Source organism: Phascolarctos cinereus, unplaced genomic scaffold (assembly GCF_003287225.1).
Source record: "Phascolarctos cinereus isolate Bilbo 61053 unplaced genomic scaffold, phaCin_HiC Scaffold_4;HRSCAF=312, whole genome shotgun sequence".
Classification (NCBI taxonomy): Eukaryota; Metazoa; Chordata; class Mammalia; order Diprotodontia; family Phascolarctidae; genus Phascolarctos; species Phascolarctos cinereus.
This window is the reverse complement of record NW_027555847.1, coordinates 393864969-393881047: the sequence shown is the minus strand read 5'-3', so window position 1 is coordinate 393881047 and position 16079 is coordinate 393864969. Positions and strand designations below refer to the sequence as shown.

The 16079-nt window shown below is 39.3% G+C and overlaps 1 long non-coding RNA gene across 1 annotated transcript in view; it reads right to left on the bottom strand.

Annotated features, from left to right (window-relative positions):
* Positions 1–453: 453 nt before the first annotated feature.
* LOC110207917 (uncharacterized) overlaps positions 454–16079 on the bottom strand; it is a 31446-nt gene continuing 15820 nt past the window's right edge. Inside the window, exons 2-3 of the long non-coding RNA XR_002324354.2 lie at positions 9934–10048; positions 454–575 (exon numbers count right to left, since the gene is read on the bottom strand). This is a non-coding gene — a long non-coding RNA (uncharacterized LOC110207917). The remainder of the gene's footprint in view (positions 576–9933; positions 10049–16079) is intronic.

Sequence of the window (16079 nt, the reverse complement as noted above, 5' to 3'; positions counted from 1 at the left end):
TCACCCACACTTGTGACTAGGCTCCTGAAGGAGCCTAACTGCATTTTAAAAGGGTCAGGCTTTTTTTCTCATATGTGTTAAGCTTTCCACCCCGGAACCCCAGGGAAAAATTACTTAAAAGTTTAGGTATGGTTCATATGCAGGGTCTCCACAAAAATGAGAAAATAAAAAGTACTCCGTGTATGATATGAATCAAATGTGGGACAGCCATGTATTTCTTGGGCACAAAAGAAATGCTAAACAAAGAGACTCACAAGCATGCATTGACATGACTTGTGCAACCAGTAGTTTTATGAGACTTAAACATCAAAACATGAAGTAGTTTGTGGGACTGCAGAAGAGCCTTTTCACATTTCGCTTTGTGCTACATTATCTCACCTCAAGATCCATGTCTTCTAGCAAACTAGGCTAGGGCCTGAGATCATCTTTGTATTAGTGGTTATGTTCTCCAAAGCAGAAGCCTCTGCCACCAATCAGCTCTAACCAAGGGGCCTTGGATCTCCTCACCTTTTGGACTTGTGAAGTTCCCTCTGAAGATTAGTAGTACTTCCACCCCAAGATTGCTGTTTGTTCACCTGAGAAGAGGCAAATAAACACAAAGAAGAAAGGCACCACAGACCTCGGCTCTGGCCTATCTAGCTGAGCCCCAGCTTTACCCCATGGGGCCCACATGCACCATCCTGCCAGGGTATGGAGAAAAGTACACTGCCCCTCCCTCCACTCTTCACAAGGGCTGGGATAGTCCTGATATGCAGGAAAAGAAGAGAAGAAACTATAGAGGGTGGAACACTTCCTTTTAAAAGCACACTGAGGGGTCAGCTAGGTGGCCCAGTGGATAGAGCACTAACCCTGAAGTCAGGAGGACCTGAGTTCAAATCTGGCCTCAGACCAAACACTTGACACTTACTAGTTATGTGACCCTGGGCAAGTTACTTAACACCCAATGCCTTAAAAAAAAAAGTGCGCTGAGTCACTGGTTCTTCCTGCTCAGTAGCCAATGGGAGATTTCTTTGTCATCCCCCAAACACCTGATTTGTGCTTAGGCAGCTGGAAGCAGCCAGGAGCTTTGTCTCCTCTAGGGAACCCAAGCACTGATTAACAAGAAACAGGCAAGGGACATATTCTGTCACCTTGGGAAATAACATGGTATAATTGTGCCAGAGCCCACAAACTAAGAAACTTGAATCACTCAGGTGCCAACTTTGAGTAATGATTCCTTTAGTGTCCAATTCTTCCACCAAGAAATTTATTGTGTCCCATGTTCCATTTTCCTCCTGTGGACTTCATCAGATGCACATACATACATATATACATACATACATATGTACACACCATATATATAAACCAGGTAATATATAACCTATCTTCAAAAACAATTGCTCACCTGTCAGATTATGCTTCTTTCTTGGCAGTGCTAGGCCTGGAGTCAGGAAGACCTGAGTTCACATACAGCCTCAAACACTTACTAGCTGTATGACCCTGGGCAAGTCACCTAACCTCTGCCTCAGTTTCCTCAACTGTAAAATGGGGATGATAATGGCACTTCAGGACTATTGTTAGGATAAATGACATAGTATTTGTAACAAGCACTTAGCATAGTGCCTGGCATATAGTAGGTACCATATAAATGCCTATTCTCTTCTCTTCCCCTCCCTTCTTTTCCTTCTTCCCACTAACCTTCATCTTTCTCCCTACACAGCTCCTACTGACATGAAAGCTATTCTAGAAGCAGTGGGGTATATTGGGCAAAGTAGTGGAGGAGGGGCCAGTAAGAGCTGGGTTCAAAACCTAATTCAGATTCTAACTAGCTGTGTGTTCCTGGGCAAATCACAAACTCTCTGAGCCTTAGTTTATCCACCTGTAAAATGAGAATAATAATAGCACGTACTTCAAGGGTTGTTTTGAGGATCAAATGAGATAATGCCTACAATGTACTCTGTAACTCTTAAAGTACTTTATAAATGCTAGCTATTATTACTAAGTATATATCTAGGCACCTAGAACAAGAAGTTCATTGTCAATAGGTTCTTCTACCTCAATATGGAAAAATCAAAACATATACAAAATAGGTTGTGTCTACATTAAACCATAAGATCTTGTTGGAAAATGAAAATTCATACACTTGCCCAGATATAGAATTTCAAACATCTAAATAAATGGAAACATACAGAGAATTGCTTGTCTTGTTCATTTTTCATCCAATTATTAGATGGGCTTCAGACAGAATTTTTTGTTGAAGGATAAGATCCTGGGAATTTGTGGGTTAGGAAAATTCACCTATTACTAGATAGTAATATTTAGAGCTAAAAAAAGAGGTCTTCTAGTTTCAGCCCTCATATTACAGATGAGGAAACTGATGGCCTTAGAGGGGAGGTAACTTACCCAAAGTCTCAACAGTTATTAAGGATCTGGCCTAAGATTTGAACCCATGTTCATTGATTCCAAATTGGGCATGCTTTCCTTTGTACATCACAGCCTCGCAGTCCAATCAAGCCATGCAATCTAATGATTTGAGGGATTCTCGTTGTAGAAGTTCTTTATTGAACTTTTTGTGGAAAATATTGGGGAACTGAGTCAGTCATATAGATGAAATCCCAGAGTCTAGAGATGTATGAGGGAAATGACTTTAGGTCCTATAAATAAATGAGAGCTATTTGCCACTGAAAACATTAAATTGTTCCCTGGAGTTTTTTCCTAAGCTGATGAAGTCTTGCATGAAGGGGTATTCTGGTTTGAAAGGTTAATTTGTGCAAATGAATGTTTTGTTAAGCACATAACCATCACATAAAAATTCACTTTCTTCAGTCACACAAGTTGTGCGAATTCCCATTATGAAAAGGTTCCATTGTTCAGGTGTATGCCCACAAACTTAATATTCACTCATTGAGAATTCTGTCATGCATGCTATTTAAACAGAATATTTGTTCTAAAAAGTACAAGTTTCACCAAGACTGAATACTAAAATATGGCATAGTCTTCTTAATATGCCTTTGTATTTAGGATATTTATGTAGTACTTTGTACTTTGTATTCATGCAGCGTTTCTTTTATAATTGCCCCAGAATTCAAAGTACTTGACTATATCTGGTAAGCTCTATAAGAGGAAGATTGAAGATAGGGCCCAACGTGTTACATGGACAGAAGAACTACACACCAAGGGAGTGATTATCTATTTTTTTTGGTTAGGCAATTGGGGTTAAGTGACTTGCCCAGAGTCACACAGCTAGTGTGACAATTATGTTTCTGAGGACAGATTTGAACTCAGGTCCTTCTGACTTCAGGGCTGGTGCTCTATCCACTGTGCACCTAGCTGCCCCCAAGGGAGTGATTATTGAAGGTCAGCACTTGATTAACTTAGGTTTCCTAGTTGCTCCAGCCTTCTGCTCTTAGATGGAGAGAAATTTCTGTTTCAGAGCAAACAGTTAACAGGCCTTATCAGCCATTGTTGAAAAGCAACTTAGTCCAAAGGAAGCCAAAGGAAAGAAACACATTCATATGGAGTACTTAAGGTCAGGGAAATGAAGGAGAATAGCATTTTGATAGTTATAAATTGTAAGCTGTTAAGGAATTCTCCTGGACCCTCTCTTTTCCTCCCGGGAAAGCCCCTGTCTGCACTAACCCAGGGGGAAAAGTTAGAATATTGGAAATTATGCCAGTCAGACTACTGATGAATGGAATCTCTTTAAAGGCAGGAATTGTTTTTTGTCATCTTTGTATCTATGGGATGGCACCTTAAAGGCAGGAACTGTTTTTATCATCTTTGTATCTGTGGGATGGCACCTTGCACCTACTAGGCATTTAATAATGTGTGTTTAGCACAGTGCCTAGCACATAGTAGGTGTTTAATAAATATTTATTGAATTGAATTAATAGATATCTGGGGAATATATGGTTCCTGACTCAGCAATAAAGAAAAAAAAACTTAAAAATTTAATTCTCTAGAAGGTTTTGAGGAGGCCAAGTACTTGACAGAAAATAAGGACAGAGACTAGACCTGTGATTTCTTTGATATGGGATTCTTGGATAAGGAAACTTCCCTTGGCAATGCAGGTCAGCATTGTCACTAAAGTTAGAGTCTGAGAGTTGTGTAGACCAGAGCATTAAGAGATTAAGTGACTTGTCTAGGGTGACTCAGTCAATATATGTCCAAGGAGGGACTTAAAGCCAGGTCTTCCCGGTTCAAGGCCATTTCTCTATTATACCACGTTCCCTTTCTAGAAAAAATAAATTTAGACAAATTATATCAACATAAATAATATGTAAATAATAAATATAATATATAATACATTATATAATATATTATATAATATATAATTATATTAATATTATTTATTATAATATAATATACTAATATACAATATATTAATATAATATATTATATATAAATAATATATAATATAAATATAAAATAAATATATAATATAAATAAAATAATCTTTCTTTTTCCTTCCCCTTCTTTCCCTGTCCCTTCTTGTCCCCCTCCCTGTTACATTTTTGACTGGTTGGGATTCTTAGAAAGTCAAAGGAAGCAACAGGCTGTGACATCATGCAACCATCTAAAATAACACGGACCTTTTTGATGAGAAGTTTCTAGCCCAGAGAGAGGCTAAGAGCCACAGTCCAAAGAAGCAATGGCTTTAACAACACTTTTAAGAATAATCAGGAGAGAAAGTGGAGAAAGGGCTGTTTATCACACATAGTTCCTCAGGAACACACACAGATAGTAGTCATTATCGGTAGCAAAAGTTTTTCAATCTTGAAGGACATCCTGAGCAAGGTGACTCAGGCCATTTCATTCCCATAAGCAGGAATTCTTAGCCTTTTTTTGTATCATGTACCCTTTTGGCATTCTGGTGAACCCAACTGACAGCTTCTCAGAATGGTGTTTTTAAATGAATAAAATAAAATACTTAAGATTACAAAAGAAATCAATTCTGTTGAAATGCAGTTATCAAAATATTTTTTAAAACTAGTTCACAGACATCAAGTTCAGAATCCCTACTATAAAAGCATTCTAGTATTAATTTGTTCAATTGAGTCATAGTGTCCTTAAATACAAAAGAATGATTCTCATTGGTGACTTTTTGAATGTTGGAGACCTCCAATATGGCTACCCCAGGGAAGTCAAGTTAAATGAAGGGGACTGGGAAAATGAGCCCCATTCTCTCAGTAGATCTCATCAACAGATCAACAGTAGATCTCATCACAGCCTCAAAAGTTTTGCCATGTACAGATAGTGTAGTGTGGGCACCTCTGGTTAGCTGGATTTACTTCCATAGTGTTAAGGAAAATGTGACTTTCACATTGTCACTAGACTCCAAGGACTCTGGAGGAGAAAGTAAGGCTGCCTCATTTAAATCCAATTCATGGGCAAGTCAAGATATCACTCATGACGTCATCGGTCCTATTCAAAAACCAAGGATGAACAACAGAGAAAACAGTATTTGATGGTCAAGTCCGCTACAGCTGCCCGCAAATGTGGTATTGCTGCAACATTGCTACCAGAGCTTCATCTTTGCTAGTTTATAGGACAATTGACTTAAATCAATCTTTTGATTTTGTTTGACTGATTCTCGAAGTCTCATAGAGTCATTAGCTTCCACTTGCCAAATTTTAATTTTTAAGGAATTATTTTCTTCATTTAGTTTTTGTGCTTCCTTTTCCATCTGGCCAATTCTACTTTTTAAAGAGTTGTTTTCTCCTGTTAATTTTTGTGCTTCCTTTTCCAAGCTGTTGACTCTTTTTTCATGATTCTCTTGCCTAACTCTCATTTGTTTTCCTAATTTTTCTTCCACCTCTCTTACTTGATTTTTATAGTCTTTTTTGAGCTCTTCCAGGGGGACTTTTTGGGCTCGAGACCAATTCATATTTCCTTCTGAGGCTTCATATCTAAAGATTTTGACATTGTTGTCCTCTCTTGAGTTTGTGTTTTGATCTTTCCTGTCACCGTAGTAGCTTTCTATGGTCAGGGCCTTGTTTGTTTGTTTGTTTTGCTTATTTTCCCACCTATTTCATGACTTCTAAAGTTGAGCTCTGCTCCTGGAGTATAGGGGGCATTGTCCCAAGTTTCTTGCCTCAGGGCCAAGGGACTGATCACTGGCTTGCCACAGTGGTTCATTTGTTGTGCTGGGATCACCAGTCTGGTTGAGCCTGGTGCACTAGACAGCAGGAACTGGAGGGCTCACAGCTTGTCCACTGTGCCACTAGCCTGCTGAGCCTGGTTGCTGATCCATACTGTGGCTAAGGGCCCCTGCTGGCTTGCCCAGACACTGTCTGCCCTGTCTGCACTCCCCTTGAGTGAGACAGACCTGCCCTGCAGTCCTTCTAAGTTATCTTGGGCTGGAAAGGTGTCTTACCCCGTCCTTTTGTGGATCCTGTTGATCCAGAATTCATTTTGAAACTTGATTTAAAATTATTTCAAGGGAAACTGGGAAGAGCTTGGCAACTTCCTGCCTTTTCCTCACTATCTTGGCTCCACTCCTTCCATTGACTTAAATAAAAAGCTTCTCTTCAGACTTATTTGCTGTGAAAAATAAAATAAAATAGTCCCAGTAGTTTACTGGTCTTAGCAACTTGGTCCTGAGAACCAAAAAGGCAGCAAAGTATAATAAAGTGCTGGTCTTCACATCAGAAGACCTGGCTTCAGACCTTGCCTCAGCAACTTTTTAGCTTTATGATAATGGGAAAGTAACTCAGTTTCCTCCTCTGAAAATGGGAATAATTATGCCTGTTCCCTACTTCAGAATGGTTGTTATTGTCACAATAGAGTTGGAAGAAACCCTACAGATCATCCAGTCTAACTTCCTTCTTTTACAAATAAGGAAACTAGAGCCCAGAGAAGAAAAGTCATTTGCTGAAGTTTCTGCAGTCAGTTAGTGGCAAAGCTAAGACTAAACCCCAGGTCTCCTGATTCCCAGTTTAGATTTCTTTCCACCAGACCCCACTACTACTGCTTCATGGATTACAGAGCCTTAATAATGTCAAAATGTATTAGGAAGACCTATATAGAACAAGGTAGTTTTATAATAAATATCAGAAATAATTAAGTTAACTGATAGTATTAATTCAGAAAGATCTATGAAAAGGTGGGCCTCGATCAAAATGACACATAGTTAACATTTTTAAATGATGAGCCCCAAGTTTATCATTATCTTTTGGCTTCTATATGTCTGTTAGTACAGGAAAAAAAATGTTCATCCTGAAGATTTCAGTTCATTTCTTAATTTTTTATTTAACTATTTTAGTGCAACATTAAATAGAAATCTTGAATAGGACTACTCTTGATTCTGCCTTTGCCAAAATGTTATGGTATGCTTTGGGGATAGCCACTCTTAATTAAAAAAAAAAATCTTACAGGTTATTTGCCACTGAATTCTAATATCATAGAATGTTAGAATTGGAAAGAACCTCAGAGTCATCATTGGCTCTGATGACCTGGGTTCAAGTCTTCCATTAAATCTTACATATATGTTCCATACTACTTGTGTAGCCTTGGGCAAGCCACTTAACCCATCTGGCCTCAGTTTCCTCTTCTGTAAAATGAGGAGGTTGGACTAGGTGATCTCTGAGGAAATCGGTGACCTTTGACTTCACACTGAAGCATGAATACCCATTCCCCGCACCAGCCCAGACAAGTGTTGCCATTCAATCTCTGTTAAGAAAACACCTTTTGCCCAAGAAATGATTTATCTGTACTGAACAGATGTAATCTTCCAGAAATACAATGTACATTGTATTCCTCTAAAGACATCCAAGTAGTTTTAGAGACAGCCTTTCCCACCATAATCTCCCTAAATTTCTGTCAGAATGTTATCAAAAGGTTTTTACACAAAATACAATTGTGTCAAAAGCTTCCCTCTAAGAATGATTGTGTTGTCATCTTTTCCCATCTTATCATTCCTTTTTCTATTCATATTATTCAGAAACAAACAATTTGGATGTTATATTTGGGCCCCAGAGGATCGACATTGGATCAGGTCATTCCCTAACCCAGGAATTTGAGCGTTTCCTAATAGCTAACCCAACATGAGCTACCAGAGAGACTAACCTAGGGGAACAGCTACTCTCTTGCATTTATTTCACTAGCGATGTCCATCACAAAATTACAGAATCATAGAACTTCAGATCTGGAGGGAATTTCAGGTTCACAGAACTTAGAAATGGAAAGGACCTAAGAGATTATCCCATCTAATATCCTCATGAGAAATCTAGTACAGAAAAATTGTCCAAGGTCACACAGGTGATATGCAGCAGCACCAGAATTTGAACTTGGGACCTCTGACTCTGAATCCAATACTCTTTCCACTACAATTCCTACTTCTAGCCTGAATAGGAATCCTCTATGGTGTCCTCACAAGTGTCTCTTCAACCTCTACTTGAAGATATCAGTGATGGAGGATCTACTACCTCCTGGCACAGCCCATTTTTATTTTGGACAGCATTAACTTTTATAAAATTTTGCCATATTTGAAGGTAAAATCACTGGTACCAGGAAAGAGTCAGTATCAGAACCTGTCTTCTTGTCTCTAACCAAGGGAAGAATAAGGGCAGGAGGGACACGAATCTCTCTCTCTCTCTCTCTCTCTCTCTCTCTCTCTCTCTCTCTCTCTCTCTCTCTCTCTCTCTCTCCCCCTGTGTCTTACGATAAGTTTCTGATTACTTCTGGAGAAGAGATTAATAGCACCCTCAAAGAGAAGAAACTGAGACAGCGCGTTCTTGATTATCAGAGCATTGTTACCTACCATCATGTCAGACTTGGAGATGCTTCTTTCTCTCTCCCTCCCTCCTCACCCCAATCACAGCATCTCAGAGTTGTAAAGAGCCTGAAATGGCATCTAATTTAGCCTAGGTCAGCAGTAATCACCCACAGCAGCACGCCTGCCAAGAAGCCATCCAGCCTCTCCTAGACCTCCAATGATCTCATTATCTCTAAGGCTGCCCATGCCCCAGAGTGTTCTAATTCTTAGGATGGCCTTGTTTGCATCAAAGTGAAGTCTGCTGCATCACTTGCTATCTGCCTGTTTCTGCTTTTATACTCTAGCACTAAGAAGTTAAAATCTAATCCCCCTTCCACATACTAGTCCTACAAGTATTTGAAGATAGTTATGATGTTCCCTTCTTGTATTACTCTCATTTTTCTTTTTAGTTTTCCCTCAGTCTCTCTCATTTGATTTTTAAAGTATTTTTGAAGTTCTTCAATGAGTTCTTGTTGGGCAGGTGACCATCTGACATTACTTTTGGGGGTAGAAGAGGATTTCTTTACTTCAGTATCCTCCTCTGAAGACAAATCCCGATCTTCTCTATTCCCATAAAAGCTCTCTGTAAGGGTCAGCTAGGTGCGCAGTGGTCTTGAAGTCAGGAGGACTTAAGTTCAAATCCGGTCTCAGACACACAATACATACTGGCTGTGTGACCCTGGGCAAGTCACTTAACCCCAATTGCCAAAAAAAAAAAATCTCTGTGGTTGGATTCTTTCTCCTTTGCCTGTGCATTGTTTTTGGTAATAATTTAGTTCTTATAATCACCTCTGTCCTGGAGTATGGGGAATGGTGACTCTAATCCTCTTCAATTCACCCTTCTGACCTTGAACTCAAACCAAGACCTTCAGCCTCCAGTAAGTGCCCACAGCAGAGGCATCCCCACCCCACTGCTTCTGAACTCACTGGGCGTGTGCTGGTTCCTTCTCACCCCCATCTGTCTCCACAGCACAGCTGGGTCTGTCATTCCTTGTCAGAAGAGGTTCCCTCGATCTGCTCCAGGTCAGACGCCCAACTCCCCTCACTGTCCCGGGGAGTAAAAGTTCCTGTGGCTGGGGCAGAGGCAGCCTCCCAAACCAGTGAACCCCAGGGATTGTGGCTTGTTGTTGAAGTGGACCCTAGCCTGGAGGGCTGGACTCTCATTTTACAGATTAAGCCCACAGAGAGAAATCACTTACCCGGAGTCTTCAGGTAGTAAGTAACAAAGCTGAGATTGAAATCCAAGTCTTCTGATTGCAGCCCACATAGAATCTTCGCTTCAACAAGCCATCTCCCAGGATATGAGCAACAGTTCTCAAAAGAAAAAATATAAACTATCAACAATACTTTAAAAGTGTTCAAAATAACCAATAATCAGAGAAATGCACATTCAAACCACCTTCAGGTACCAACTTATTACCAACAAAAATGATAAGACGATAACAAAATTTAATTTTGAAGGCAATACTAATTTACTATTCATGAAACTCAATTGATTTGGTCATTTTGGAAAGTGTATTTGCAATATAAGTTACAAAAACAATAATACCTTTAATCTAGCATTCAACTTTCAGGTTTATACCCTAAAGGGTTTATTGACAACAAGAAGGAAGGGACCCATTTGTTTTTTTTTTAAAGTATGTACCAGTCTTATTCTGTAATGGGCCCAAACTGGAAACCATCTATGTACCCTTCAATTGGTACATGGCTAAATAAATTATGGCATGTGGATGTAATGAAATGTTACTGTACCATGACAAATATGAAAAATACCAAAAAAAAAATGGGAAGACATATGAAGTTATATAGGATGAAAAGAGTGGAACCCAGAAGAATAACATATATTTTGACTTCAACTATGAAAAGATAAATATCAAACAGCAAAACCATGCTAAGTTAGGAATAAAAATATTTTTAAAGTTATCATACAAAGTCTTCATTTTTATCATTAATTAGATAGCAAAAGGGTGTTATTACATATACAGTTGTTCACAACCACTTTTTCATGTTATTTTGCTTAGTTTTTCAGGAAGGTTGAAGAGTTTATTAGCTTTGTTTCATTTATCCTTTGGTTTTGCTTAAAAAATCATTTAAAAAACTCAAAGGCTGTGTGTCAAAAGTATAAACAGTTCAATGAATATTTATAGCCTAAAAACTGCGCGATTCCTGTAGTTCTCTGCCTTCTTTTTTGATGCTTTGCCATCATCACTGTAGAAGCAGAAAGAGGCTCACGCACACTGGAGAGGCAAAGAGGCTTCACTCAACTACATAGATAGACAGGATTGCTGTCTGTGGCAAAGTATAAAGATTGTTTATTGTCTAGATCAGAGGCATCAAAGCAAAGCGGGCCACAAATGACCTACAACATTCATGAGTGGTGCCAGAACCAGATTAAAATGTAATTTAGAAATATTTAATAACATAAATAATAAGGCAATACAACATAGGTAATGGTGGTTTGTGGTTTTCTGCCCGGGCTGCCCCATGAGAATCTGTTTCTATTTGAGTCTGATACCACTAGTCTAGCCTACAGTGTTCAAGACTTGATGACTTCTAAGTTATAAATCTGTGTAACCATGAAGAATTCAATTACTAAAGTATTTCAAAGGAAATCAAATGAACTACAGTTATCGACATGTTTTTTTAAAACAAGTTTATATTCCCCAAATTAAGAATTCTTTGTTTAGAGAAAGAAAATAAGAGGGCCTAAGGACAGAATCTTGGTGTAAACTCACAATTAAAATGATATGGATATAGGTGTTGAGGCAGCAAAGGAGACAGAGAAGAAGTAGTCAGACAGATAGAAGAACCAGGAGACGTTGCTGCTGCTGTTCAGTCACGCCTCTTTGTGACCCAGTTTGGAGTATTCTTGGCAAAGGTACTGAAGTGGTTTGCCATTTCCTTCTCCAGCTCAGAGTCACACAGATAGTTGACTGTCTAAGGTCACATTTGAACTCAGAAAGATGAGTCTTCCTGACTCCAGGCCTGGAGCTCTATCCACTGCGCCACCTAGCTGTCCCAAACCAGGAGAGAGCAGTGTCACAAAACCCTAGTGAGGGGAGAGTGTGCAGAAGGAGAAATAGGTCAACAATATCAAATATAGCAAATGGATTAACAAGGATAAGGCCTAAGAAAAGACCAGTAGGTCTGGCAATTAAGAGATGATTCCTGACTTTGGAGATAGCAGTCCCACTTGAGTTATGAGGCTTGAAGCTACATTTCAAAGATTTGAGGATTTAGTGAGAGGAAGGGGAGGCCATGATTGCAGAGAGCTTTTTCAAGAAAAAGGGGTGGAGATATATGGGAAGCTGCCCTGAAAAGATGATAATGTCAAGTGAAGTTTTTTTTTTAATGATGAAGTAGACTTTAGCAAGTTTGAAAGCAGGAGGGAAGGAACTAGTAAATACAGAGAGTTGAAGATAAGAGTAGAGACAGAGAGAAAGTCAGAGTCAGAGAGCCAGAGAAGTATGATTGAAGTTGCAAACTGCTGGATTGCAAATCAGTAGGAGAGGAGGTGCTGCACCTATGTAGAAGGGATGACTTAGGCAGACAGAAGGGCCACTTCTTTGCCAGAGGCTAGTGGAAAAAAGAAAAAAAAATAAGGGATGATGTCAAGGCGTTTTGAGCTGAAGAGAAAAGGAATCTCAGGTCATCAATTTTCCCCACAGAATAACAGGCAAAGCCCTCAACTAAGAGAGAGGAGAGAAGGGTAGGTATAGAAGTATTGAAGAGGGAAGATAATATTTGGATTGGTTTCTAGCGGAGTGAGATAGGAAATCATTTAGGACTGCCTTGCCGCAGTGAGGATCCAGCTGAGGTTGTATAACATGCATTTTTAATGTACCTAATTAGGTGCCTCAGTGTATCTAATCAGCATTGTTGTGAGACTTCTAGCTGTCATCGGATAGCTCTGTGGTCAAGAAAGGACGTGATGGATATGTGTACCAGTGGCATCTAAATGTGAGAAGATCTGGTAGAACATTACCATAACATTGGGTGGACACACATGAAGGATCTGTGGAAGGACCTAAGGCAGGGATGGGGAACCTGCAGCCTTGAGGCCACATGTGGGCCTTGTAGGTCTTCAAGTGTGACCATTTGACTGAATCCAGAGGACCTAGAGGGCCATATGTGGCCCCGAGGCCATGGGTTTCCCTCCCCTGAAGGAAGTTACACAGAATGAAAAGGTATATATGAGCTGTCATATGTACCACTGGAGGTGGTATTCATATCAGTGTGATCCCCAATCCTTTAAAGGCTGCTATTTGGAGAGAACACCCACATTGATCAGACAATAAAGCCATTGAAGTATCAAAATAAAGATAATTTAAAAATTGTGGTACTTAGTAATATCTGTCACTTTAAAAAACTATCTTACCATTGTCATTGCACAAATAAAGAGGTTCATACAGAACTGAAGACCATCTTGCATTTTTGTCTGTTTCATGGGTTGCAGTGGCTGAAACAATTCATCACTTGCCAGCCAGCCCTCTCAAGATGAGCATAACTATTCTTTGCCAGGCTAATCTTTGTGCAGTATACGCAGTCTGTCACCAGGTTCATACATGAAATTTTTTCTGATTAGCTTTGGGTTGGTATTGACTTTAAAATCTTAGGTTCATCCATATAATCAATGAGGCATCAAGTTATAATTTTATCTAAGTAACTATAATACAAGTTAGAAAATGATTGCCTAGGAAAGATGGAGTAACCTGGTAGATTCAAGGACAGAGGCATCAATTATATAGAGATCAAAAAAGGTGTCATAGAGGAGTTGGCACCTAAGATGACTCTTGAAGTGGGGAAGAATGCCAGCATATAGTGATAAGGATTGGGGGAAGAAAATTATCTGGATTTAGGCATAGGATGACTACAAATACTTGGAGGCAAGAAAGGGTAGAGCAATATTGAGACTTAATAAATCATCCAGTTTGGTAGAAGAAGAGAGTGCATAAATGGTATTACTATGAAATTAAGCTTGAATGGTAGCCAGATATCTATGCCAAACTAAAGAATTTGTATTTTATTTGGTAGGCATTGAACCATTGGAGGGGAATGACATGAATTAAGAAGAAAATTTTGGAAACTTTGTAAAGGATGGATTGAGGAGGGGAGAGACTGCAAGCAGAAAAATCGATTAGGAAATCACAACAGGAGTATGGGGGGGGAGGGTGGCAATGACTGAAAAAGAAAGGCAGATACAAAAAATACTGCACAGGTAGACTCTAAGTGATTTGGCAACTGATCAAATGTGGAGGATGAGAAAAGGAAGAGTGAAAAATAATTGCAAGGTTTTGAGTCTGGGTGTTTGGAAGACTGATGAAGCCACAAAGAATAATGGTGAAGAGATAGTTTTGGAAAGAAGCATTATTTCAGTTTTGAATATGTTGATTTTGAGGCTTTAATGTGACATCTGGTTAAAGAGACTCAGCAACCAGTAGCAAATGTGGCACTAAAACTGAGGGTTATACTGTAAAATGTGCATTTGGGAATCATTCATATAGAGGTGATCATTGAAGCCGTGGAAAAGGATGAGATCACCAAGGGAGAAAATGTAGAAAGGAGAGAAGGCTGACATAAGAGCCTTGAGGGATGTGCATACTTAGGGAATGAGAGAAGGAAAAGGAAAAAGAACCACAGAATCAAAATTTTAGAGTTGGGGAAGGGACCCAAGCAGGCATCTAGGCTAACCCACCCAATAAAACATTGTTGACAAGTGGTGCTTCAGCATCTGCATGAAGACCTCCAATGAGAGGGAATCCTCTACCTCCTGAGGTGACTCATTCCACTTTCAAGTGCTCCAATTGTTAGAAATGTTTTTCCTGATATGAAGCCTAAATTTGCCTCTTTGAAACTCCCACCCACTGCACCTGATTCTGCTCCCTGTAGCCTAAAAAAATAAGTAATCCAATTTCTCTTCCACCATGAAAGCAAGTCCTTCAACTACTTGGATACAGATATCATATTCCCCCTTCCACTCATGTCTTCTCTTCCTTCAGGCTAATATTCCCAGTTCTTTCCATTTATCCTCATTCGGAAAAGACTCCAGGGCTTTTACCATCCTGGTTGCTCAAAGGAGAGTCTCCCGGAGAGGGGGTGATCAACAGTGTCAAATGTAGCAGAAAAGAAGGTCAAGTAGTGTAAGGACTGAGAAGAGACCATTACAATGAGGAGGTCATCTGTGAATCTTGAGAGGGCAGTGTTCAGAGACTGAGGACAGTTTGCAGTGACTTAAGGATTAAGTGGGCAGGGGAAAATAAAAGCAGCAAATGTAGATTTTGCTTTATAAGTGTTAGGCACTGAATGGAGAGCAGAAAGCTGTTATAACTCAAGCAGGTGGCAACATCAGGGGAAGGGTTTTGGTTTTTTTATTTAATACAAGAGAAACTTGACTGTAGGCAGAGGTCATAGAGGAGGGAGGAGGAGAAAGGACGGAACAAAGTTCAAGAAGAAACAGAATATATGAGATCGAAAGCACAAGTGGAGAGTTAACTTCTCCGATTAAGAAAGTCATGTCATCTTCTGAGAACAGAAATTAATGATCTGGAAGTAATACTGACAAGCAAGGAATCAGTCTACCCTTTTTCCCCTATCATTTTGTCAGAAGGTAAAGAGATAGGAAGAGGACAAGGACAGCAAGAGGATGTGGTATCCTCTTGTGAAATCCAGGTATCTTATTAGTGTGATAATGTTGGGGAGGAGATGAAGAAAAGGTTATGAATAAAGGAATATTTTCCAAAATGATGAAAGGATTATAGGAGTGAGCAGGGATGATACTGAGCCAGACTGAATGAGATTTGGGAAGAGATAATGGCACGGAAGAGGTTTTTGTGAATAACAGGAATTGGGAAAATAGTTGGTTTGGAGAGGAGGTAAAAGCACCTGTTAATGGTAGCAGAAGCTGTGCACATGGTGAACACTTATTGAATGCTTCATTCATTCATTCATTCATTCAGGAGAGGAAGCATTAGAAAGGAAAAGTAGCTCTAAGCTTTCCCTTTTTAAACATTAAGAAGTACCTTTAGTGTTCTGTTATTTTGTAAGCAAGTCCATGTTCAACCTAACAAACCCTTTGTGTTTTATAGACATCAATTATATTCCTCACTTAGGCTGCATTATTTTAGAGTTAAGACACCTACTCTTTTTAGTCCATTCTTATCTTGCAGCTCAACATCTTGCTTTCAATTTTCTTTCCCTCCTATAATAACTTGATGTTTAAAGTCGTGAATTTATGGCTTCAGACCACAGGACACAAAAATAATCAGTCTGAAGTGAGAAAAAGATAAACTAGGTCAAACAATCTAGCATATTTGGCTTTTATGGAGTTGTATAAATGAGTACAATC